Genomic DNA, 24,493 nt, shown 5'->3' with positions numbered 1-24,493 from the left:
CCTGTAGAGTGATGGTGGTTTGGTCACCAAGTCGTGTCTGACTCTTGTGGCCCCATGGACTGTAGCCCCCAGGCTCCTCCATCCATGGGATTTTCCAGGCAAGAATACTGGAGCGGGTTGCCATTTCCTTCTTCAGGGGATCTTCCTGATCCGGGGATTGAACCCAGGTCTGCATTGCAGGCAGATTCTTACCCACTAAGCTTTTAGGACAATTTCAGGACAGAGTTTTATGCAAGCAGTGAGTTCCCTTCCTTCTCTCTCCCTCTGACAACAGCATGTATTGTCCCTCCTGGCTGAGCATCGCCAGCATTTGCTGGTCTGCCTCAAGGCTGCTCTCTCAATCTTTCAACTCCAAAGAGTTAAACTCTATCAAACTGAAAGTGTTAGTCATTCAGTCATATCAGACTCTTTGTGACCCCATGAACTGTAGCCCACCAGGCTCCTCTGTCCATGGAATTCTTCAGGCAAGAATACCGGAGTGGGTTGCCATTCCCTTCCCCAGGAGATCTTCCCAACCCAGGGATTGAAATCGGGTCTCCTGCATTGCAGGCAGATTCTAAACTCTATCAAGGCCTTTCTCAAATATTTTTCTGTTCCTGTGTCCACGTCACTGCTCCATACTGGAACGCCTTCTCCGGTCACGAGCCTTACAAACGGTCCCCATCTTCCCAGACCTGGATCAGAGCTCATCCCTGCCCCAGAGAGGCCTCAGCCCCCGCTGCTCTGGGCCCAGGGAGCCCAGCCAGCTGTCACAGAGCTTTGACGTCAGGTCACCCTCTGCCCTCTGGGTTGGCGAAGGCAGAAATGTAAACAAACGATTACAGTGAACTGTGACAGTGTTCTGAATGGAGATGAAAAGGAGTCATTCTGTCCGTGGTTAATGAAGGGACCGCTGAGCCTCGGGTCCATTGAAAGGGGGTGGGGGTGCTGTTTATAGGAAAATGGAATCTGAAATGCCTGTATGGTGGCTGGTGCTGACCAGGAGCACACAGACCGCCTGGAGGGCACCGGGAGGAGCAGAGTGCCAGCTTGGTCCAAGACCCACAGCAAGCAAGCATCGCCAGTGCTGCGGTGTGATCCAGGCAGGCGGTGCCGGCACTCCTGAGCTTGGTGCTGGGAAACATGACAACAGGGTTTGGTGTGAACACCACATCACCAGAATGCAGTCCATGGGGAAGGTGTGGTCACCGTGGCTCCCCTTTCTCCCCCTCCCTCAACCTTCTTGCTCCTGCTCTGCGTGGCCTGAGGCAGGGCAGGAGGTGCCGAGAGCCAGGTAGACAGGCAGGCAGCCCCACTGCACCCAGGGAGCAGGCAGATCTGACCAGCTCTCAGCTCCCACTGGGCCAGATCTTAGCCACTCTCTGGAATTGACTTGAAAACCTGGCCGGAAGAGCATCACCCAGGCTTATGCAATGGCCAGCACATGGCTTGGATGTCAGGGAGTGGGGAGGCAGCATTGTAGCTGGAGGTTTTCGAGAAAAATGCTTATATTGAGGACAGTACTAAGAGCCATCAGCACGCGGCCAGCTCCGGGCCAGCCTCCCAGGCACCACTGCCTCCATGCCTCTCTCCAGACACAGCCGTGAGCTGCCTTTCACTCACCCCAGTTTACAGATGAGAGCATCACCAATATTTGTGAGTCATTTACACTCCACGGAGGGCTTCCCAGGGGGCTCAGTGGTAAAGAATCCGCCTGCCAATGCAGGAGATGTGGGTTTGATCCCTGGGTCAGGAAGATCTGCTGGAGGAGGAAATGGCAATCCACTCCAGGATTCTTGCCTGGAAAATCCCGTGGATGGAGTAGCCTGGGGGCTACAGTCCATGGGGCCACAAGAGTCAGACACGGATAGAGGAGCTTGGATAGAAGAGCTTGGTGGGCTACAGTCAGGTCACAGAGTTGGACATGGCTGAGTGACCAAGCATGCAAGCATGCACCTCTGTGGGTACTGACTAAACACCAGAAGGCACTGTCTCATTTAATAAAATAACCTCTCAAGAAAATGTTATTAAGATCCCCACTTCACAGACAGACAAACTGAGGCTAGAGGGCTCTCAGTATTTACAGACAATCACACATCATGAGCTGATGTTAAGCCTGCATAGAAGTCAGCCCCAAATACCATCTGGGGTCTGATGGGGAGGGTGGAGGCAGGGATCCTGAAGGTCGAGAGGGCAGGATGGGGAGGGAAAACCTTTCCGTGAAGCAGCTTTAGCCAGGATCCGGTCTGAGTACAGGCTGAGAGTCCGAGGGGCCGCTGCACCTTTCCCGATGGCCTTGAGCAAACCAGCTCATCTCTTAGGCCTCCCATTTCCAAGGAGGGAACAGTAGCACCTGCTCTGGTTATGGCGGTGAATTCCATTCCAAAGTCCAGTGCTACAGTGTGGACAGACTTTGGAAACAGTATGCTAAGTGGAAGAAACCAGCCAGAAAGGGTGACACACCCAGCGAGGACTTTATGTGAAATTTCCACTGTAGGCAAAGCTGTGGAGACAGAGACTGCGTTATTGGTCATAGGGACCAGACGGGGGGATGGGGAGTGACTGCTGATGGGCACGGGGTTTCTTTCAGGATGATGAAACTGTTCTGGAATTAGGGATGATATCATACAACCCTGTTAATATATGAAAACCCCTGAAGTACACAGCTTAAAATGGTAAATTTTATGTGTCAACCACAAATGAGCACTTGCCAGGGGTGTTTGCCATTTACCTCTACAAGGATGAAATCATGTGCTGTTGCAGCTGAAGGAGTTCAGCGTGGAGATCAGGAACGGGGCACTCAGGTGCTCCTGGAAAACTGCCAGGACAGGTCTCCAGATAGATATTCTCAGGAGCTGATTTTATGAGCCCAATTTTTGTATCTTCTTATGTCTAAAGAAGCACTAAAATCCTTCATGGTGTCAACTGTTTCTGGTGACTAGCTTCTCAAGACCTGCAGAAATGTTGCAATGTATGGCAAAACCACTATAACATTGTAAAGTAAGTAGCCTCCAATTTAAATAAATAAACTAATTTAAAACAAAAATGCGGGCTTGATTGCATGTACTCCCCCTTGACCAAAATCACATGTGTACTGTCCCTTCTCCCTGCCTCTTTGGAGCAGGTGCTCAGGGCTGTCTGAGGTGCTTGCTAACCATCTCCTGGGCTGCGGTCCTCATTTTGCCCCAAACCAAATTTAACTCACAGCTCTCATTGTGCATTTTTTAAGTCGACATAAGGTATATGGATCATATCTCAATAAAAAAGATCAATTTCTTTTGACATTCAGGCTGCGCATTGGACTCCAGATGTTTACATGTTTTAATTTTTTTGGTCTACCCTGGATCTGAGAAGGAAGGATAAAGGAGGTCAGGCTCTGACACCTTAAATCCGGATTTGTGTCAGCATTTCCCCACACATTAAATCATTAAAACTTGGCCTCAGATCTCTGAGCCTGTATAGTGGTTCTAATTTTATCTGCAGGAATCTGAACTCGGAGAGGGGTGAATTTAGCAGAGGGTGACGTGAAGAAGTGGCACTTGGCAGCCTTAATAAAACAGGCAGGTGTCAGGGGAACTGCCCGTGACTGTCATTAACAGTCAAGTCCTGACAGCTCTATAGTCACGCTGACCCGCCAGCGTGCAGAGGGTGCTGTATTCCCCGGACCTGTGGTCACTCACCTGCTTCTCACTAAGTGTGTGGCTCAACTCCATGAGGCAGGAGCTGTTCTCATCCTTTCCTTCTAAACAAGGCTCAGAGGTTCCATGACTTAGCTAAGGTCGTAGGCCCGCCTGGAACCTACAGGAATGTGTAGTGACAGCGTGCTCGGAGGCTCCTAACTTCAAACATAGGTGGGCATTGTGGAGAACATACACAGTTGGGGCAGACAAGGCTCCGTGGGTGAAACCACAGAGGAGCTGCCCTCTCCACTGAGACGCATCATTTTCTGGCAGCTCAAGTTGCCCTGGAAGGGAGAGGCTGTCAAGGAAAGAATTGAGCTCCCTGTTCCTGGAGGCATTCAAGCCAAGGCCACCCAGAAAGGAGGCTGAGGAGCAGACTCCCGAGGAAGGGGTGTAGGTTGAAGCAGATGACCCCTAAAGCCCCCCATCATTCCTGCATCCAGGGATCCCAAAACAATACACAGATTTCTTGGGGTGTCTGAGCCTCTTGCATATCTCAGCAGGCCCCGTCTTCTGTCCAAGTGAAGACTGCGGTTGGTCCACTGGTTATGTTGGCAGAGCAGCGTTTTCATAGCTTCCTTTTAGAAAACACAAGAATTACAAAGTCCAGTATGACAAAGGGACACCCTTTCTTAAGGAAATCAGAAACCCTGCTTCACAATGAAACCCCAAGCAGAGGACTGGATGGTGAATTTATGGATCGTTCTCTGCGGCTGTGAGCATTGGCCTCCTTTGATGGGGAGCTGGTTGTGTGTATACTGATAGGGTCTACATGGGGGCTCATCGTTAAGACGGTTCATTATGTTGACCTCACAAACAAACAAGAAAATCAGTCACCCTTCAGACTGACCAAATTGCCCAAACGACATTCTTTTTTCACTGGCGCCTATCTTCTCAAAGCTATGAGACCTCCAGATTCCAGACCTCTGGCTACGTGACCACAGGACTCAACTGCAGGCTAAAACTTAAGCATCCCTTCAGAGAATGTTTCATTAGTGGGTATAAAGAAAGACCCCATCAGAAAGGGAGGACGCTGATTCTCCTCAAGTTGCCCTCATTTCCCTCTAATAAATTTCCCTTTTATTGCCTGACTGCCCAGCTCATTGTCTTTTTCTCTGCACTTGTCTTCCATATGCATGCTCTGAATTTTCCCCAGAGGCTAGACAGACGATTAAACTGTAAGGGTATCTCTATGCACCAAAGCTACGCCAGCAGATCCCAGGAACCAGGGTTTTCGAGAAGCAGCCAAATCCATGGTAGATGCCCTGGAACAGGAGAGGGGACACAGTGTGGCCAGCCTATGCCCAAAAGAAGAAAAAGAGGGGAAGCACCTGGCCTCCCCTTCTCCAGCTGCCCTCTAGGCTGGCTCTTGGGAACTTGGTGCCTGCCCCCACTGGTAAGTCAGGAACAAAGCTATCTGGGGAGTGCAGGTCCCGGCTTCGCACATGAGGGTGCGCCAGGATGGGCGGATGCGAGAGCACACAGAAACCAAGACCACAGCCGTGCCCACTCTCACATGTGTGCTCCCACAACCCCTCGGGAAAGGACCCACAGCCCCCACTTCACACACGAGGAAACTGAGGTTCAGAGGCGAATGACTCACTCATTCAACTTCCGAAGCTGGGCAGCATCACAGCAGAATTCCAGTCTGGGGGTCTTTCTGTGACAGCGGTCGGCCCCCAAATGGCAGGGTCGTGCATGGCTCACTTTGTTATCCCTCCTGGGACCACAGCATCCAGCCTATGTGTGACATCCTAAACGCTTGCAGAATGTCAGTGGCGGTGGATGAGTCATGACCGCGTGGGGAGCAAAGGCTGCAGGTGGCCTGCGATTTCGCGATGACAGGGCTGTGAGAGCCCGGCGGCTTCTGGACCTGGAGTGTGGATTTGGAGCCGCGGCTCGAGGGACACAGAACCGCAGAGTCAGAGGCCTCGGGCCTGTGAGGCTGCTCCAGGTCAGCTCAGATCGTCCTCACGGTCCCGCCAGGCACTCATCTCCCCCACGGGATATAGCAGGGGTGCTTCAAAGCAGCTGTTGTAAGCTGCATTGTACAGAAGGGCCAGATGCCCCTGAGGATGGGGAGACAGCCGGGGCGGGGTGGCGGGGACTGCGACACGCCCTTCCTTCTGGGGGCGGGGCCCGGTGGGGGCATGCGCGCTCAGGGCGGCTTCACAGAGAGGCTAGGTAGGCGGTGCGCATGTGCGCTCAGCCGCTTCAGTCGTGTCCGACGCTTTGAGACCCCATGGACTGTGGCCTGCCAGGCTCCTCTGTCCATGCGATTCTCCAGGCAAGGAGACTGGAGTGGGGTTGCCATGCCTGCCTCCAGGGGAGCTTCCTGACCCGGGGATCGAACCTGCGTTTCCTGAGCCTCCAGCATTGCAGGTGGGTTCTTTATCGCTCAGCCATCTGGGAAGCCCTGGGTAGGCGAGCTTGAGTGTGAACTTTCAAGATGTTTAAATGGTGGTCATGAAGTCAGATTTTTTTTTAATACCACACAGGTAATAATAATAACAACGAGAGTGAAATCTTTAAAGGTCGAGTCTGACCTGCGGGTCACTGGTTCTGTCCTTCCGCCCTGGACAATTTGACCCGGGCTCCGGGCCCGCTGGCCTGTCCTGGCTGCCATCCACCGGCCCTGCCAGCAGGGGGCGCTGTGCCTTTTGTTTACGTATTTGCTTTCTGCCCGCCTGTGCCCCTCCCAGGGCAGCTTTATGGGGGGCATTCGTGAAAGGCCTTCTCCGGCCGTGGCCTTTCCTTTCTGAGAAGGCGGTAAAATCAGAGACGCTGAGAGCCGCCCTTAGACCAAGGGAGTGCGGGGACGCAGCCAGGGCAGGGGCCTGGGGGACGTGGCAGAGGGCAGTGTGTGTGTGTGTGTGTGTGTGTGTGTGTGTGTGTGTGTGTGTGTGCACGCGTACTCGCACACAGCCCGGGGTCAGGGACGCGACGTGCAGGGGACTCTGGAGAGCGTGTATCTGTGCCCCGCTCCCTTTGGGGATCTGCATTCTGAGCCCCTGGCCTCCCGAAGCGGAGGGGACTCACCTGGGGATGGGGGAAGGGTGGGAAGGAAACTCAGCTGAAAGTGGTTTAGCTGATGCTATCAGCTTTCCACCCTAGAGGGAGACAGACAGAGAGAGATGGACAGAGAGAAACAGAGGTATAGAGACAGAAAGAGAGACACAGAGAGAGGGAGACGCACATGGATGGACAGACACAGAGAGAGACTGGGAGGGACAGAAAGACAAAGAGACAGAGACAAACACAGACAGAGACTCAGAGAGATGGAGGGAGACAGACAGAGACACAGACAGAGATACAGAGACAGAAAGCCAAAGAGACACAGAGAGACAGACAGAGATGCAGAGAGATGGAGGGAGACGGATAGAGACACAGACAGAAAGACAAAGAGACACAGAAAGAGAGACACACACAGATGGACAGAGACACAGAGAGAGACTGGGAGGGACAAAAAGACAAAGAGACACAGAGAGACAAACACAGAGACGCAGAGAGATGGAGGGAGACGGACAGAGACACAGACAGATATACAGAGACAGAAAGCCAAAGAGACACAGAGAGACAGAGACGCAGAGAGATGGAGGGAGACAGATAGAGACACAGACAGAAAGACAAAGAGACACAGAGAGAGAGACACACAGATGGACAGAGACACAGAGAGAGACTGGGAGGGACAGAAAGACAAAGAGACACAGAGAGACAAACACAGAGACGCAGAGAGATGGAGGGAGACGGACAGAGACACAGACAGAGATACAGAGACAGAAAGCCAAAGAGACACAGAGAGACAGAGACGCAGAGAGATGGAGGGAGACGGATAGAGACACAGACAGAAAGACAAAGAGACAGAGAGAGACACACAGATGGACAGAGACACAGAGAGAGACTGGGAGGGACAGAAAGACAAAGAGACACAGAGAGACAAACAGAGACACAGAGAGATGGAGGGAGACGGACAGAGACACAGACAGAGATACAGAGACAGAAAGCCAAAGAGACACAGAGAGACAGAGACGCAGAGAGATGGAGGGAGACGGACAGAGACACAGGAAGCCGGAGAGACACACAGATGGACAGAGACACAGAGAGAGACTGGGAGGGACAGAAAGACAAAGAGACACAGAGAGACAAACACAGACAGAGACGCAGAGAGATGGAGGGAGACGGACAGAGACACAGACAGAGATACAGAGACAGAAACACAAAGTCACAGAAAGACTCTCCGAGGGGGAGCACTCCCTGGGAGTGAGACGGTGTCGGCTGGAGCTCATCCCTGGGTTCAGCTGGCCTTCAAGCGGCGATCACGGGTCTCTGGGCTTGGCCCAGGGAGCACTTGGCTCTTTGCTTGCTGCCAGCTTACAGATTTTGGACACGTTCTCCTTGTGTGGCTCAAGCTCAGAGGGCAGCCTGGGCTCAGCGTGCGGGCGGCCCTGGCATCCAGGAAGGACCGGGTCGGGAGAGAAAGCCCAGGAGGACCGGGGAGGTGGGCAGGAGGAAGGCCCTGGTGGCGGGACCTTGGCCACCAGCTCTCCTGCCTCAGCCCACTATCCCCGGGATGGGGTGCCGGCTCCACGTTAGCCTGTGTCACCCTGGTCAGTCCTCGGGATACTCAGGCAGCCCAGGCGTTGCTATCACCCTCCCCTCCCCTGCCCTGACTGTACGGGGGATGAAACGAAGTAGAGAGGCTAATGCTGTGCCCAAGGAGGCACAATTTCTAACTAGCAGAGCTGCCAGGACGAGGCACTCCCTTGATCGCCGAGAGGGTTTGGAGTCTCAGGACACTGAGATGCTGGCCTCAGCAGGATGCTGGCCTTGGCATGGTCCTGCCTCCCCACATCCCCTGCCCCGAGGCCCGCCTCCCTCCAAGCTGCAGCTCTGTTTCCCCCCAGGCTGCCGGGGGCGTCCTGGGGGAAGAAGTGACCCCCTCTCCAGCCCCAAGGTGTGTGGGGTCCGGCCCTGGTCCCACCCCTCATTCACTGAGACTTCGTGATTGCCTCCCCCCTCTATTGACCCTTTTTGTAGCTGTTGGTTGTTCCTCTTATTTCATTTTAAAAATTGACTTCATATTCAATGTGCTCTGAGTTTTTGAGTTCTTCGCATGGAAGTCTGGGGTACTGCTTTGACAATCTCTCCCTACCTCTTACTGAACAGCATTCTTTTCTGACACTTCTGTTCATTGAGTTTTTTGATGAAAGAAACCACAGCTGGTCCTCTGTGTGCCCCCAGAGCCTAGAGAAGCACCCAGGGCCCAGCAGGCATTGAGAACACACTGAAGCCACATGTCCAGGGGTGTGGGGCAAGATGAAGTTATCAAGGGGTGTCAGAGCCTCAGATTTATAGACCCTGCTTTCAAATTGGCTTAATAAGTTGGTTGTCTTAAAGGTTTGAAGTCAAAGTTAATGCTCACTTTTTATAGAGCAAGAAAGGAAGGGAACTATTAAAATAATGACAAAGGAAATCTCAGTGAAGTGACATTTAAAGGGCACTGTCGGACATCCAAACTGCACGACAGAGTCCTCTTGTGACCTTATTGAGTTTGCAGTCGCCTGGCCTTAGAGAGCTAAACAGGGCCTTGATGCTGGTTTTTATCCAATGACAGAGATGAGAGGAAGGCAGAGAAAGCAGCTGAGGGACCCTGGGCCATGAAGCCAAGGACTCACTCAGGCACCACCTACCTCCAAGCTCCATAGGCAAAAGAGCCTTGTCCTTTGGTTTAAGCCTTAAATGCAGGGGAAAGCAGTCAAATAATGTAATGTTTGTGATATTTTTCCATAATATTGGAAATCAACCAAAATGGAGAATGATTTACTAAGATGATTATATAATTTATACCCTAAATAATATTTATATAAGTGGGACTTTTTAATAAGCATTTGAAAATAATATTTAGGACATGTTTGTATTAAGAATCAAACCATGATATACTTGGACACTTCCTGTATATTCTCAGTAATGTTCAAAATAGCTTTTTCTTAATTAAAAAAAAAGTCTAGATTAAAAATACTCCAAATTGTTCATAGTAAATATTTGCAAACTTAATATTTGGGAAGATTTTAATTTTAAACATTTTAGTAGACTACTTTTCTACTAAATATGCATAGACATATTTTCTATGTCATCTGTTTTATAGGAAAAGAAAAAATAAAAGTGTACACATATAAGAAAACTGAAAGCAAACATCTTCCTTGAGGCTCCGCAGATTCCTGGATTTCTTCTGGAATTTATTTATAAATATGAATCTATCAATTTATGTCATAAAATTAAAATACATATATTTATAAGTTACAGATTTATAACTTGTAAATATATGTTATAAATTTACTCATAAATATAAATTCAATAATGCCTTCTTGAAGCAGACTTAAAAATAAATATAAATCAGAAACAATTGAATTTCATAATATGACGTAGAACTGGTTTCTGAGAGAACGGAGGCAGCTGGTGTGACCTGGGTCTCACACTGTGTTGGTCACACAGAAAGCCTTCCACATGGGCTTCCTGGCCGCCTGTCATCCTCTCACTGACACCAGTGAATTATCATCAGGTTTGCTGTGTTGTACAAGGAGCAATTATTTTCCTACAGAAAAACACTCTATGAAGCTGAGTGACTGCAGACATCCCAGGCCCTGTGCTAACATCATTCCCCAGGCGACCTGTCCTGACCCACCCTACATCACCACTCTACTTCTTCTAACTCATGCAACTGTGAGAACTGGTTGATGTAATTACAGAGACTGGCAAGTCCAAAATCTGCAATGTGGGCTGGCAGGCTGGAGATGCAGGAAGAGCTACTGTTGCCATTCAAGTCCGAAGGCTGTCTGCTGCAGAATTCCCTCTTGCTTGGAGGAGATCAGGCTTTTTGTTCTAGTCATGCCTTCAACTGATTAGATGAGGCCCACCCACATGTGGGAGGGCAATCTGCTCTCTCAAATTTCCACCAGTTTAAATGTAATTTAAAACACCCCCAAATAGCCTTGCAGAAACACTCAGAGTGTTTGACCACATATCTGGGCACCATGGCCCAGCCACGCTGATGCAAAGCTAATCATCACAAGCTGAAAATATAACCAAGTCCATCTCCCCACCCTCACGCAAGCCTCCCTCTCCTGGCTCTTTGGAATTGGTACTGGCAGCACATTGCTTAGTCCCTGCTGGGCTCTTAAGAAAGAGAAGCTAACTGGCTGGATATTGGCAAGGTCAGCTGCCTGGACCATTGAGGCATCCTGAACTGGCCACAACCAGTCCACATGTCTGTCCTGAGCAGGGAGCGTGGTGGGGGTGGGGGTTGTGGTGGGCACTCCCCCGTCAGCATGGACCATGAGCAGAAGCTGGCGCTGAAGGGGGCGGGTGCCGGCAGGAGCATGGAGTCTTGAGCACCATGGAGACCAGGCGGAGGTGGGAAAGTTCAGAAGGAAAGTGCCGGCCGGTCCCTAAGGGCGCCAATTCACTGCTGGCCTCGTCTTGTTAAAACAACGTGCCCACCATCAGGAACTGCACTGCCTACCATGCAACAGGGAGAGAGCCGTTCACTAGGTCTGCAGCTTTGGGCCTGAGCATGACTCAGTCTTTGACATCAGAAGTCAGAGCCCAGGGTGGGAGAGGGCAGGTTGTCCTTGTGAGCAATGGAGGGAGTGAGGAATCCTGGGAACAGAGGGTGGATTTCTGGGAAGAGTCCACTCTAAAGCCCTCGGGGTGGGAGTACGTCTGGGTCTTGCGAATATAGCAGATTAACCTCCTCCCCTCCGCAGTTCGTTCTGGTGGCTTGTACCTTTCCTGGCTCATCCTAATAGTGCATGTGCTTTGATATCTAAGAGCGCACCGGGCAGTCAGACCCAGACAGACCAGAACGGGGTCCGAGCGCGGGGCCGGGCCATTACCTGCGCTGTCCACCAGGGGGCGCGCTCCTGTCGGGAATCAGCCCAGGCAGAAGTATTGGCCCCTCGTCCAGCACTCACTCCCTTTTACCCCCTTTGCTGCTGTCTTTTGGATGGACCTCTCCCCTGCTGCTCCCTCTCCCGGCCCACCTGTTCCCCCTGCACTGGCTTGACTTCCAGTGTGAGTCCAAGAAAGAGCTCCACTCTGGAGGCCAGCCTGTGGTCACAGTCCCAGGCTGGACTGGTCCCTGAGTGATAGGAGGGAGCCCAGAAGCCCCCTTAAGCAGGGCCCATCACCTCCTCCCCTCTTCCCTTCTCCGTGCTCCCGGACTTCCTCCAGGCAGCTCACTGTTTCAGGAGGCAGCTCCATCACGGGAATGAACTCTGAGCTCAGCAGCTTCACCCCTTCAGGTGCTGCCCTTCAAAGGGTGGGTGGGTGATTAGCATGGTAATTGTATCTGCATTTTACAGGCCAGAACCTCACTCAGGTTTGCACTTGTTACGGAAGTGGCCCTCCACTCAAGGTTAGGGGATCGAGAATGCTATGATTTAGATAAAGATTTGCCAGGATTCGTGCCTCGCCTGTGTGCTCCTTTGTCCAGATGCTTCCTTGTCCATGTGTTTGAACCTGCTTTCTCCCGAGTGGATGCCTGACTCTTCCCACGGTTCAAGTTCTCCCCTTGGGAACCAAACAAAAGAGCCCAGGGCAGTGTTTTTCCATATGATCTAGCACGTTCATCACGTGATGAACGTGCTGGATAAGAGCTTCTGGCTCTTTCGTTTTCTGCGTATGGACTCTGAGGCTCACCAAGGGGCAGAGAGCCTACTCAGTCTCCCCAGGTGCTGACTTGAATGTAGAGCACCGAGTTCTCATCCACCGGGCAGTGCCCTGGGCTCCAAGGGAGGAGAAAGAGAGTTTCTTAGAGACAATGGGCCAGTAACAGTGCCACCAAGCCACCGGCCACTTTCCTCAAAGACAGCACCTTCCCAAAGAAGCCTGGGGCAGGGGAAGGTCCGCGTTGCCCGTCCTCAGCCCCAGGATTGGAGAGGACGGCTGTGGGGTGCTGTGGACTTTGCCCTGAGGGGAGAAGGTATTGGGCTTCTGCAGAAGCAGAGCCAGGTCTCGGAGGAGCCTGGCGAGCTGACGGGGCAGATGTCCCTGGACTTGGGCGGGGGTGGCTGTCAGGCTGGCGTGGGAACTAGACATGACCCTCCCGGAAATGCTCCATTGCCTCTCGTGTTTGATGTCCCTGCCAGCCTGGCTTCTGCGGAAGGTTAATGACCACCTGCAACCCTGCATCATCAGATGTGGTGCCCAGGCCAGCGTCTTCCCCAGAACAGTGACCTACACGGTTCCTAGCACGCTGCCTTTTCCTCTCCTGGTTTCAAAACTCTGGGTCCCTCCAAGGGGCATTAAGAAAGGGCTCCCTGCCCGCCCTTGCTCTGCCTGGCCAGCCCAGATGCCCCCAATGAAGGTCCCAGCCTCATCAGAGCTCCACGGTTTGGAGTTGCCTAACTATGCTCTGCAAGTGTTTTCCGGAAAGTGGTTCTTGTGCAGATGGGTCTGGGACTTCCTGCCGGTGGTTCACAAAGCTCTGGAGTCTATTAATGATGCTGTGGGTTTCCATGTATAGAGTTTGTTGAAATTTAACTTGTTATTTCCCAAACCATCATGCTGTTTTTGTTGTTCCCCTCCCTCCTCCCCCTCCCTCCTCCTCCCCCTCCCTCCTCCTCCCCCTCCCTCCTCCTCCCCTCTCCCTCCTCCCTCTTCCCTTCTCCTTTCTCCCCTCCCTCCTCCCCTTTCCCTCCTCCTCCTCTCCCTCCTCCCCTCCCTCCTCCCCTTTCCCTCCTCCTCCTCTCCCTCCTCCCCTCTCTCCTCCCCTTTCCCTCCTCCTCGTCTCCCTCCTCCCCCTCCCCTCCTCCTCTCTCCCTCCTCCCTCTTCCCCTCTCCATTCTCCCCCTCTCTCTCCTCTCCCCTTCTTCCTCACCTTCCTCTCCCCCCTCTTCTTTTTCTTTCTTCCCTCCCTCCTCCTCCTTTTTCCAAGAAACGTGTATTTACACCTCATAGAAGACAGAGAAGTATTCCTCTAAGCCAGTCCTGACAGGGAACAGGGCTGGACAGATAAACACAGTCTCAGCAGGAAGGGGTCCAGAAGCCATTTAGCCCCTCGTGCTTAACATCCGATGCTCCCTGTGGTGGGGCTGGGAGAGCCTTGGGCATCTGCATCCCTAACCAGGGTCTACACCTGCCATCTGGTTTTGAAACTGAATTTCTGCCTCAGTTTCCTGTCCAGCACCTCAGCTCTGTGCAGGGCTGGAGGCCAGTCTGGGGATCCAGAGAGACTGGCTGGGATCCTGCAAGCTGCGTGGCCCCCGTGAACTTCAACAACTCTCTGATCCTGCCTCAGATCAAGCATTGGAACCACGCCTCTGCCCTGCCTGACTCTGAGAATTGCTACAGACCCTGGGCCCTTGCTGTTCTTCCCCACGCACCTGGGGAGATGCTCTTACTTATGATAATTATTAAAACAAGAGTTGCAGTATGTGCCAGATATTTTACAGGTATTGTCTGATTTAAATGGTCCTAACAACAAAGAATGTTCTCAAGGTGAGGAAGCAGACTCAGAGAGGCCCCGCCACTCGTGCATGTAATCCCCACGGCTGATTAAGTACTGTCAGTACCCCCGTCACGCAGGTGAGAAGGAAGATGAGCCTCGAGTGTGCAAGGCTTTTGTCTAAGGTCTTCCAGCACAAGGTGGATGGGTTTGTCCTTGTCGCAGCCTATGGAAGGGTTTCATACAAGCCAAATCAGATAAACCCTCCAGAGGAGCGGCAGTGACTGGCACCAGCAGCTGGGCCAGCCTCACACAGGAGACCCGTGCAGACACATGCAGGACCCCATGGCCAGAAGGGCCTCGTGATGGTGAATTTTCTGTATCGACCTGGCTGGACCTGAAGATGGCCTGCTATCTAGTTAAACGTTATTCTGGGTGAGTCTGGGAGGATGCTTCTGGAAGATACTGACATTTGAGTCCATGGACTACGATTTCCCTCTTCAACGTGGGTGGGCATCACCCAATCCACCGAGGCTGGGATAGAACAAAAAGGTAGAAGAAGGGAGAGTCCGCTCTGCTGACCCCTTGAGCTGGGCTCTGGGTCTCCTCCTGCCCTTGGACTGGAGTTGCACCGCCAGCTTCCCTGAGTTGGTGTCCAACTTCAGACAGTAGCTCATGAGACTTCTCAGTCTCCATAGCTCGTAAGCCGGCTCCTTGATGGACAGAGAGAGAGAGAACAAGGCACCCTGTGTGGGTGTGTGCCAAGTCATGTCGGTCACATCCGACTCTTTGTAACTCCATGGCCTGTAAGACTGTATCCCGCCAGGCTCCTCTGTCCAGGGGATTCTCCAGGCAAGACGACTGGTGTGGGATGCCAAGCCCTCCTCCAGGGGATCTTCCCAACCCAGGGATTGAACTTGCATCTCTCACGTCTCCTGCATTGGCAGCTGGGTTCTTTACTGCTATTGCCACCTGGGAAGCCCCAAGGCATCCTACATTTTCATTTTGAGCTAGAATCTGCATAAAATGTAGCCAGTCCTGAACAGCAAGTTTTTTAGTTGAAAGGGAATTGGGAGGACTTTATTTTAACCCTCCTTTCACAGCTTAGTTCTCTTGCCCCACACAGTCCGGCCCCACGCAGGCCCTGCCCAGCCTCTGCAGAGCTCACCAGCTGCCCAGGCCATGCCCAGGACACAGCTCTTCTGGGAAGCTGCCAGGAGCCCCAGCCAGGCTGGCCTCCTCTAAGGGCACAGTCTGTGTATTTAACTGTTTTCTGAGAAAGTCCCAGAAACTCCCTGCTTCTTCCCCAACAAAGTCTCTCTGGCCACGTGAAGCCCCATGCTGTGAGGCCCGTGGCCCACGGAAAACCCCTCATTGTGGCCGGCACAAAGCCTGAATGCACCGCCCGGCCCGGAATCCCGGCCTCATTCACGACATTGTACCCAGAGAAAGAAGGGCACCTTGAAGTGTGCAGAAAAGAGGGGGCACGTCTCGCCTTGAGCATGGAGTCAGCATCCACCCTCTGGTTCGTGGGGCCTCCACTTTCCCACGGCAACTCCCCCCGCCCCCCCTGCTTTGCCCTCATCCTACCAGCTTTGAATCTGAAGGTCATTTCCAAGGGCCACCGGGTCAGGGTGTCTTGGCTCAGTGGAAAGGAAAGATGCTTCTTTAGGGAGGCAACAGCACCGTGGGTGGAGGAAGCTGGGCTGGGCTTTGGTGGCAGGGGGCTAGGGGCTGCGCGGGCAGCAGGCCTCGGAGGTGCTCTGATGGGCCTGAGGCTGGACGCGGCGCGCCTGCCCTGTCCTTAGGAGAGTCTTCCTTAACACAGCCTTTCCTCCCAGGTTGGAAGCCCTGTGCTCGCTCTGCCTCCAACCAAATCTGAGCATGCCTTCAAGTCGCCCACCCCCACTTCTTCCTTCCCCATCTCAGCAGCCTCCTGCGTTTGGTTGACTCAAGGCAGCAAGGAAGGGCTTCCCAGGTGGCTCAGGGCTGAAGAATCCACCTGGCAATGCAGGAGATGTGGGTTCGATCCCCGATCCAGGAAGATCCCACACGTCTCAGAGCAGCTAAGTCCACGCGCCACAACTATTGAGCCTGTGCTCTGGAACCTGGAGCAGAAACTACTAAGCCCTCACGCCCTAAGGCCTGTGGCCCACAACAAGAGAGACCGCAATGCGAAGCCGACGCATCACGACCAGAGAGCAGCCCCCACTCACCGTAACTAGAGAAAAGGCCGCGCAGCAGTGAAAGCCCAGGGCAGTCAAAAATCAATAAGATTAAAAAAAAGAAGATAGCAAGGAATCACGCCCAGCCGCCTGGCTCCAGCCCCTTCAGTTCTCCCTTCCCTGGGCCCTGACCTCCACGTGCTCCCTCAGCTCAGACTGGAGACAGGAGGGGTCTTGGCTCCAGCTGACCCTGCATGCGTACTTCCATGCTGGAACTCAGGCTTCCTGGCTAGTCTGGTGCTGACTTTGGACCTCACCTATAATGTATGCACACTTAGTCCTGACCCTGGAACTGGTGAGAATTGCAGGCGCCTTACTGGCTCAGACGGCAAAGCGTCTGCCTACAGTGTGGGAGACCCACGTTTGATCCCTGGGTCGGGAAGATCCCCTGGAGAAGGACATGGCAACCCACTCCAGTATTCTTGCCTGGAAAATCCCATTGACGGAGGAGCCTGCTGGGCTACAGTCCATGGGGTCACAAAGAGTCGGACACGACTGAGCGACTTCGCTTTCACTTACCTGAGAGCAGGGTTGGGGCCAAGAAGGAGCACCAATCACCGAGTCACGCGGGTTACCCAGGGGCGCCTGAGTTTTCTCTGTACCCACAAACATCTTCTCTTTCATTCTCAGCACCTCACACACATCCCATGTGCAGACCACTCTCCTGAGACTGTATGGCTCAATAGAGGACCATGACTAGCTTTTCTGAGCACCTACTAAGTGCTGGCATTTGTGGCTAATTTCACAGAGGGGATGTCATTTACATGAGGAAATTACTGAAGCCTCGAAGTCACCCTCAGAAGAGTTGCGTGAACCCACGGGATGGGCGCCACGAGGCAGGACCTAGGAGATGGTGGGTGTTTTGGCCAAGGTTATGCAGCTGGGTAAGCGGCAGAACAAGGGTTCCTGGTGGTCTCCCCTCTCTGCCCTGAGTCCTTGCAGCGGGTGATACTCAGACTTCAGGGTATCTCTCCGAGACCATGTATGGGTCCCCCTCCCCAACCCCTGCAGACAGAAGGCGGCCCCTTCCAACCCTTTCCTTGTCCAGATAACCTGAGGCAGGGCGCATCCCGCGTGCAAGCCCACGCCCAGTCCACTGTCGCCCTGTAAATATTTGTCTGCGCCTTTCTCACCGCCTGCAAAGGTGGATGAGCGCAAAGCCACACAGGGCATGTGAACACAGGCAGTTCGTCAGCATAATTGATACTGCGAGGCCGGAGGCCCGGCTCAATGGATGCCTGCCGAGCACATGGGCGAGGATATGTAATCCCTATAATACAGGCAGGCGTGTAATTTAGGAAAGTGGATTTGTTTTTCTGGAACAACGGGGACAGATAATGCCACTCCACGCAGCCAAGACGGTCTCTGGAGAGTTCAGATCCGCACCGCTTTTCTCTCCTGCATTCGAATGCTTGCTCTGCAGGCATCCATCACTGGATGGTGGCCCTGTGAGTGAGCGCTCAGTCCTCGCTGGTCCCCCCCACCCCCTCCCAGCTGCCCACGAGGGACACAGATTGACCTCTGGGTGGCAGCGGGGCGTGGAAGAAGTCGAAAACCAGCTTCTGTTTTCTCATCTCTGCAGCAGGGATGATGTTGCCTTCTGCATCATTCAGCCACATCAAGCATACTCGTGGAGCCCCTGTCTCTGTGAGCTGGGCGTAACCAGCTCTGACAGTGCCGAGCAGATAGTAGATGCTCCACATATGCACCGTCCCGACTTTTCCTTCTTTCCTAAAACTCCAGTTTATAAAGCAGCCTCCCGTCTCCAAACCCCCTCCCCCCATCACTCTTGTCCTGTACAGAGTAAGATCGCTATTTCTGTATTGGGCTCTAACATTGAAGCTATTTAAGAAAAACAAATCTATCAGGAAATAAGGTGTACACATCCTTTAACCACCTGGGACCATTTCTAGGACCCTTCCTGCCTAATTCACAAGCACAGATAGAGAACAGAGTGAGACGCACACGGAAAGATGTTTCCTGCAGCCTGTTGTCATTGAATAAAGACTTGGGAATAGCCACCTATCCCTTGAGGAATCGCGACGGAAATTCCTGTTCTTCATTCACTAAGCTTAGTGAAATTTCCTGGCATGTGACGGGCATCTAGTGTGTGTGTGAAGTGAAAGAACAGATGGAAATCAAGATCCCCTGGAGGAGGGCATGGCAACCCACTCCAGTATCTTGCCTAAAGAATCCCATGGACAGGGGAGCCTGGTGGGCTACAAGTCCATGGGGTCGCAAAGAGTAGGACATGACTGAAGTGACTTAGCACACATGCAGGGTATGTAAAGAACATGTTCTCATTTTAGAAAATAGAATGTAGAAAATATTAAGAAAGCTACAAAAGCATCTCTTCAATAAAGACTTTTGGAAAGAGAAAGGGAGCGTCTGCTTTTTTTCTTCCCCCAACTCTTCTCCTGTTTTATTCTTTCTTACCTTGTAATGAGCATAACCCTAAATCTCCACTTGAATGACTTTCCATCATTTCTTTCATCCTATCCCGTAGCGTCGGACATTATGACTGTTGCCCATTTTTCACTTTTGTAAACAGTGCTAGTCTGAACACTCTTGGGAACATATCTGTGCTGATGAGGAATGCATTCCGGGAAGTACAATCACTGCCGTTTTTACTAATGTTCCTTCCAGTTGTCTTTGACCCACTGCACATAATTTAATTGATTTCACAATCAAGGAATGGTTCAACCTTTACTAGCTCTAACATGGAGCAAGCGACCCTCCGAAGCTCACTTGCCTCACCTGGAAAAGGGAAGCTTATGATTTGAGATGCTGCCAACCGACAGGGAAGATCCCTGGACGTGGGCAGTCATATCACCCGGGGTGCCCAGGAATCTTAGCTGGGGACTTCACAGGAAGAAGGAGTTACTGATGTTGGTGTAACTGGCTCAATTTCTAAAACAGGGAAGCCTGGGAATGGGGTGTGAACCCAAGGGCAAGCAACTGGCCCAGGACTTGCCTAGGTGGCTTTGGCAGGATCGCACCATGAGTGTGCTGGCTCTGGTTGAAATCACCCTGAATGGCACACCGGGCAAGACCGAGGAGGAAGGAGATTCTGAGTTGCCAGGAAACCAGTGTTTGATTTCTCAGCAGATAACTTCGACCCACTTTTCAGAAACCAGAGCATTTTTGTGCTAAAAAAAGGAAATTTTCAAGTCATGTTTCAGGCTGGGATATGTAGAAGAAAAGTTTCTAGAAGGAGACCTAGATTCATAGGCAGGTGGACAACTCTGGCAGGATTCTCAGCAACCAAGCCTCCGTCTTGTATCCATGAGAGGAGGCTGGCCCTGTTACCCCGCCAGCTGAGCTCAAAGTGACACACGCGTGTCTGCAACTGTTTCTAGCACACAGGTGCCTAACTCGTGGCCATGGTGACTGATGTCGTTGTTGTTTAGTTGCTAGTATTATTTGCTGTCTCTCCTGGAGAATTCCATGGACAGAGGAGTCTGGTGGGGCTACAGTCTCTGGGGTCATAAAGAGTCAGACACAGCTGAGCGACTAACACTTCCAGCTTCACTGGAGATGTCAGGGCGTCTCAGGAGGAGACATCAGCCCAGGGATTAAGTCCCCTCACTCACCAGCTCCTCTCTGCTCTGGACCAGGCGCTGTCCTCACCAAAGGATGCAACAGAATTTCCTGCCCTCTTGGGTCTTGTTTCTGGCTGCGGAGACAAAGAGGAAACACTCAAACATAAAATACGCTGTCAGAAAGCGCAACTGGCCTGTGCTCAGTCGCTCCGTCATGTCCGACTCTTTGCGACCCCATGGATTGCAGCCCACCAGGCTCCTCTGTCCAGGGGGATTCTCCAGGCAAGAACACTGGAGTGGGTTGCCATGCCCTCCCCCAGGAGATCTTCCCAACCTGGGGATTGAATCCAGGTCTCCCGCATTGCAGGCAGATTCTTTACTGTCTGAGCCACCAGGGAAGCCCATGACAGGCCTTGGAGAACCACAAAGCCAAGTAGAGAGCAGGGACAGATGTTGAGCTGGTTTGCATTTTTTTTTAATTCATTATTGTCAGGACCCTTAACATGAGATCTACCCTCTTAACCCATTTTTAGGTGTGTAATACCATACTGTGCACATTGCTGTAGAGAATCTAGAACGGATTCATCTTCCTTACGTGAAACGTCATACCCCCTGAACAGGGATTCTTCGTTTCTTGCTCCCCTGGATCATGGCAACCACCATTCCATGCCCTCCTTCTGTGTATCTGACTACTCCAGCTGCTCAGAAGTGGAATCATACAGCATTTATCGTTCTGAAACTTGCCCGTTTCACCAAGAGGAGTGTCTTCAAGACACACCCGTGTTCTCACATATGGCAGGATTTCCTTCTTTTTCAAAGCAGAATGACACTCCATCATATGTCCATACCTCACTGTCTTCATCCATCCGTCCACAGTGGGCATTTAGGTTGTTCCGAAATAATCTCGGACATCGTGCCCAATAAACGCAGATGGGGTGGGGAGGGGGCTTGCTGAGGAGGGTCCTTTGACCTGAGCCCTCTGTGGAGGAGTACACGACGCCTGAGGCGGGCCTCGTGGGAGGGAGGGCCACCGAGAGCCCCGACTGTGCAGGGGGGCTCCAGGTGGGAGGAAAGGCAGGGAGGCCACTGGGGCTGGTGCCCAGGGATGAGGGTCCAGGGACAGACGGTGGGGAGGCCAGGGTCCTGGGCAGTTTGTGAAGGAACACGGTGTGGCCTGGGGGCTTCAGAGTTGATTCTAAGCAAATGGGGAAACCCACAGGAGCATTTCCAGCAAAGATAAAGAAACTGGATTTGATTTTCAAAGGATCCCCCTGGAGGCTGGTGGGTGGAGGGAGGAGGGTGCCCAGAATCCATTCCAAACATGCCCTCCCCCGCCCCACCCTTCCAACCACAACAAGCTGCCCCCCTCGCTTTTCCGCGATGTTCATCCTGTCAATTGTATTTGATTTGTAATGAACCTGTTACACGGCAAGCACCACCCTGGGCTTGGGGACACAGCAGTGATCAAGAAGATGCATTTACTGCCCTCACAGAGATAGAAATAAGAAAGAAATGCAGGAAATACCCCAGTTTTCTTAAGAGGAAGGAAAAGAATAACTACAGATTTCAGTAAGTGCAGAAGTTTGATAAAAGGGCGTGGTGGGTCAGAGTGACTCCTCCCAGGAAAACGTCCCTCTCTAACCCCTAGAACGTCAGCATGGGGTGGGATATCACTCTCAGGCTTGTGTTATGTGATGGGGCCCACCTGACATTAATAGAGGGAGCTTATTGAGATTGTCTGGAAGAGCCTCACCTAATCCCATGAGCTTCTGAAATCAGCCAAACTTTCTCTGGCTGGTGGCAGAAGGCAGAAAGAGACATGAGAGCGGTGCTCCCCCTGGGCTGGCCCAGGAAGAAGCAGACGTCTGATGGAGAGCACTGACCTCTCACAGGGATGCTGGGGCCACGCTCGGCCCTGACGGGGAGCCAGACAACAGGGATCTCTGTGCCACAAGCAAGGCACCACAGCCAGCAACCTCAATGCGCTCGGCAGCCAATTCTTCCCCAGAAATTTCTGAGGGAAATGTGGTCTGCAACACCTGAACTGCACCTTCGGGAAACCTTGAGTAGAGGATCCCATGATGTTTCCACCCAGAAATGCAAACCATGACTGGCAATCACCTTAAAGTTGTTCCATATGTTTACCCATGGCGTTAATCATCACCATGATGGAATGGGCGAAAGAAATGAGAATGAAGTAAGTCACAGGAGACATTTTCTAGCTCTTTGTCTAATGGATATCCATATACTTTTGTATGCAGAATGGTGTGTGTGTGTGTGTGTGTGTGTGTGTGTGTGTGTGTGTGTATTAGTCAGTCGTGCCTGACTCTTTGTGACCCTGTGGATTGTAGCCCATCAGGCTCCTCTGTCCATAGGATTCTCCAGGCAAGAATACCGGAGTGTGTAGCCATTCCCTTCTCCAGGGAATCTTCCCGATCGAGTCCAGGTCTCCTGCATTGCAGGCAGATTCTTTACTGTTTGAGCCATCAGGAGGCCCATGAGGAATGATACCCATGCACATTTTCTATTTCTGTTTAACACATCTTGAAAATGTGGGCAGCTTGGCATCAGAGTTGGACTCAGCAACTGGACTCAGCAGAGAAAGAGTCCAGAAGGGAAGGAGGCGAGACAGAGCTCTCTGGAATTGTCTTTGCAGAGCCCTCTGCTCACTTCTCCAGGCTCTCAGCCTCTCTTTGCAGAGATACAGAACAGAACAAATCCTTGTGTCCATTTCTCAGAGGAAGGGCGTGACCTTGTGAACCCACGGATCCGTTTTCGTGAAGAGGTTTGGTTTGGAAGAACGGCAGCGAGGAGGGGCTGGACGGCAGTGCCGAGTATGCCCAGCCTCCTCTCTGGGCCTCGGGGTGCTCAGGTGGGGAAGGAGATGGAAGGGGAGGCCGCTGGTCTCCGGGGGTTTGTCCAGCCCAGAGAGGCCTTCATCCTGGTTTAACAGTGGCAGCAGGGATTTCCCTGGCAGTCCAGTGATTCAAACTCCGTGCTTCCATTGCAGGGGCAAGGGTTCAATCCCTGGTTAGGGAACTAAGATCCCATGTGCTGCTGCTGCTGCTGCTGCTGCTGCTAAGTCGCTTCAGTCGTGTCCGACTCTGTGCGACCCCATAGACGGCAAAAAACAGTTACCATTGCATTTGATAAAAATTAAAAACAAAATAATTTTTAAGAAACCACTGGCAGCAGCAGAAGGGAAGATGGGAGACTGAGGGCTAGGGTGGTGGGGGCCATGGGCTCTGTCCACAGTTGGTGGTCAGGACATACTCCGTCATGGTGAGGCATGGGGCAGGGGCAGGGGGAGAGCCCTGGGCGACAGGACCACTGCAGGGCAGGGTCCCAGAGACAGTCGCAATGGTGGAAGGGGCCTTCTGTCCTGTGAGCCAACCTCCCTCACTAGGTCTCAGGGGTCATCAGAGGGGAGAGGCTGTTTGCGGGACCCCACTGGGGCCGCCCCTCAAATGTGCAAGCTCATTTTCAGCACGGGGCTCGGCACTAGCTGTTCTAGGAGTCTCTCTCTGATCTTGGATGGTTTCCCAGCTCACCTCCCTACCATGGCCCATGGGCTCTAGAAAGCCCCCCACTGGCCAAACCCCTGCCCCACAAGCACTCCAGACACTCCTGATCATCCGGCTCCAGTCCACACTCTTCTCAGGCCTCCCCAGCTGCATCAGTCACCTATGCCCTGCTCCCCTCTCTAGCCTGGCCCTGGCCACAGTCCCCCCACGAACCCCAGGCCACAAGGGGCCCTCAACTCTACGCTCAAGTCCTTCACTCTGCCTGGACAGCTGTCTGTGCCCTAGTGACCTCTGGGCACCCTGCAAGCCTCGACCCTGGGTGCCCTCCTTTACCAGGCAGGGCAGAGGTGCTCCCATCTCTAGTCACGGCCCCGTGGTACTGACTCTGGAGTCTGGCTCCCTCTCCATTCACTCTCTAATTCATCTTTCTTCTCTGTGTCCTTCACAGCTCTTAGGACAACCTGGTCATTCAGTGCAGTGGGCTGCATCCCTGTTTTCTGTCTCCCTGTGATGATGGACACAGGCAACCTCCCCCTCCCGACCAGGCTCACCATGATACCTGGCACCTGGGCACACACGGGGCCCGTGACGCCTGTGTGTTAAGTGACTGTGCCATCTAGTCCTTTCATGCAGGTGTGATGACTCTCTTCCTAACCTCCCTACCCTACCTGTCACTCTGATAACCAGGGCGCCCATGCCAGTTAGTCGCCATCCCATGCCAGGACAGTGCCCCCCACCCCCCGCTCCCAGCACGCCTCCTGTGTTCCATTTACCTGGCACCTGACACTCTGCCTGGTACCAAGTGGGCTCCCAGTAACCACATGTGGAATGAACTGCCACAGGCGAAAAGGGAAATGAGGAGGAGGGGAAGGAAGGGGCTGGATGGCTGAGAGTTCCCTTGGTCACAGATGAGCCCCACTCTGTCTGTTTATTAAATCCCTGCTGCCGAGCAGGGTGCCAAATAAAGATACCCCCGAGCTTGGGAGTCTGATTTGGGTCGAGTGGGGCTGAGGGAGGTCATTCAAATTAAGCCATGTTCTCATCTAGTTCAAAATACTCATGCCCGGCCCATTTTTAGGAACGGAGGTCAGCAAGAAAA

General features: G+C 52.6%; 3 long non-coding RNA genes across 3 annotated transcripts; 2 read left to right on the top strand and 1 right to left on the bottom strand.

Annotated features, from left to right (window-relative positions):
* Positions 1–5,980: 5,980 nt before the first annotated feature.
* On the top strand, positions 5,981–14,100 carry LOC123329519. Its single transcript, XR_006545102.1, has 2 exons — positions 5,981–6,041; positions 13,831–14,100. It is a non-coding gene; the product is annotated as an uncharacterized LOC123329519 (long non-coding RNA).
* Positions 14,096–21,497, bottom strand: LOC123329520. The gene is made up of 4 exons (XR_006640056.1): positions 21,289–21,497; positions 20,466–20,568; positions 19,922–20,004; positions 14,096–14,816 (listed from the first exon to the last, which is right to left on the bottom strand). It is a non-coding gene; the product is annotated as an uncharacterized LOC123329520 (long non-coding RNA).
* Positions 21,498–21,588: 91 nt separating this feature from the next.
* Positions 21,589–24,367, top strand: LOC123329518. The gene is made up of 2 exons (XR_006545101.2): positions 21,589–22,067; positions 23,843–24,367. It is a non-coding gene; the product is annotated as an uncharacterized LOC123329518 (long non-coding RNA).
* The last annotated feature ends 126 nt before the right edge of the window (positions 24,368–24,493 follow it).

Source organism: Bubalus bubalis, chromosome 15 (assembly GCF_019923935.1).
Source record: "Bubalus bubalis isolate 160015118507 breed Murrah chromosome 15, NDDB_SH_1, whole genome shotgun sequence".
Taxonomy (NCBI): domain Eukaryota; kingdom Metazoa; phylum Chordata; class Mammalia; order Artiodactyla; family Bovidae; genus Bubalus; species Bubalus bubalis.
Note: the sequence above shows the minus strand (reverse complement) of the source record. Positions and strands in the feature narration are given on the sequence as shown.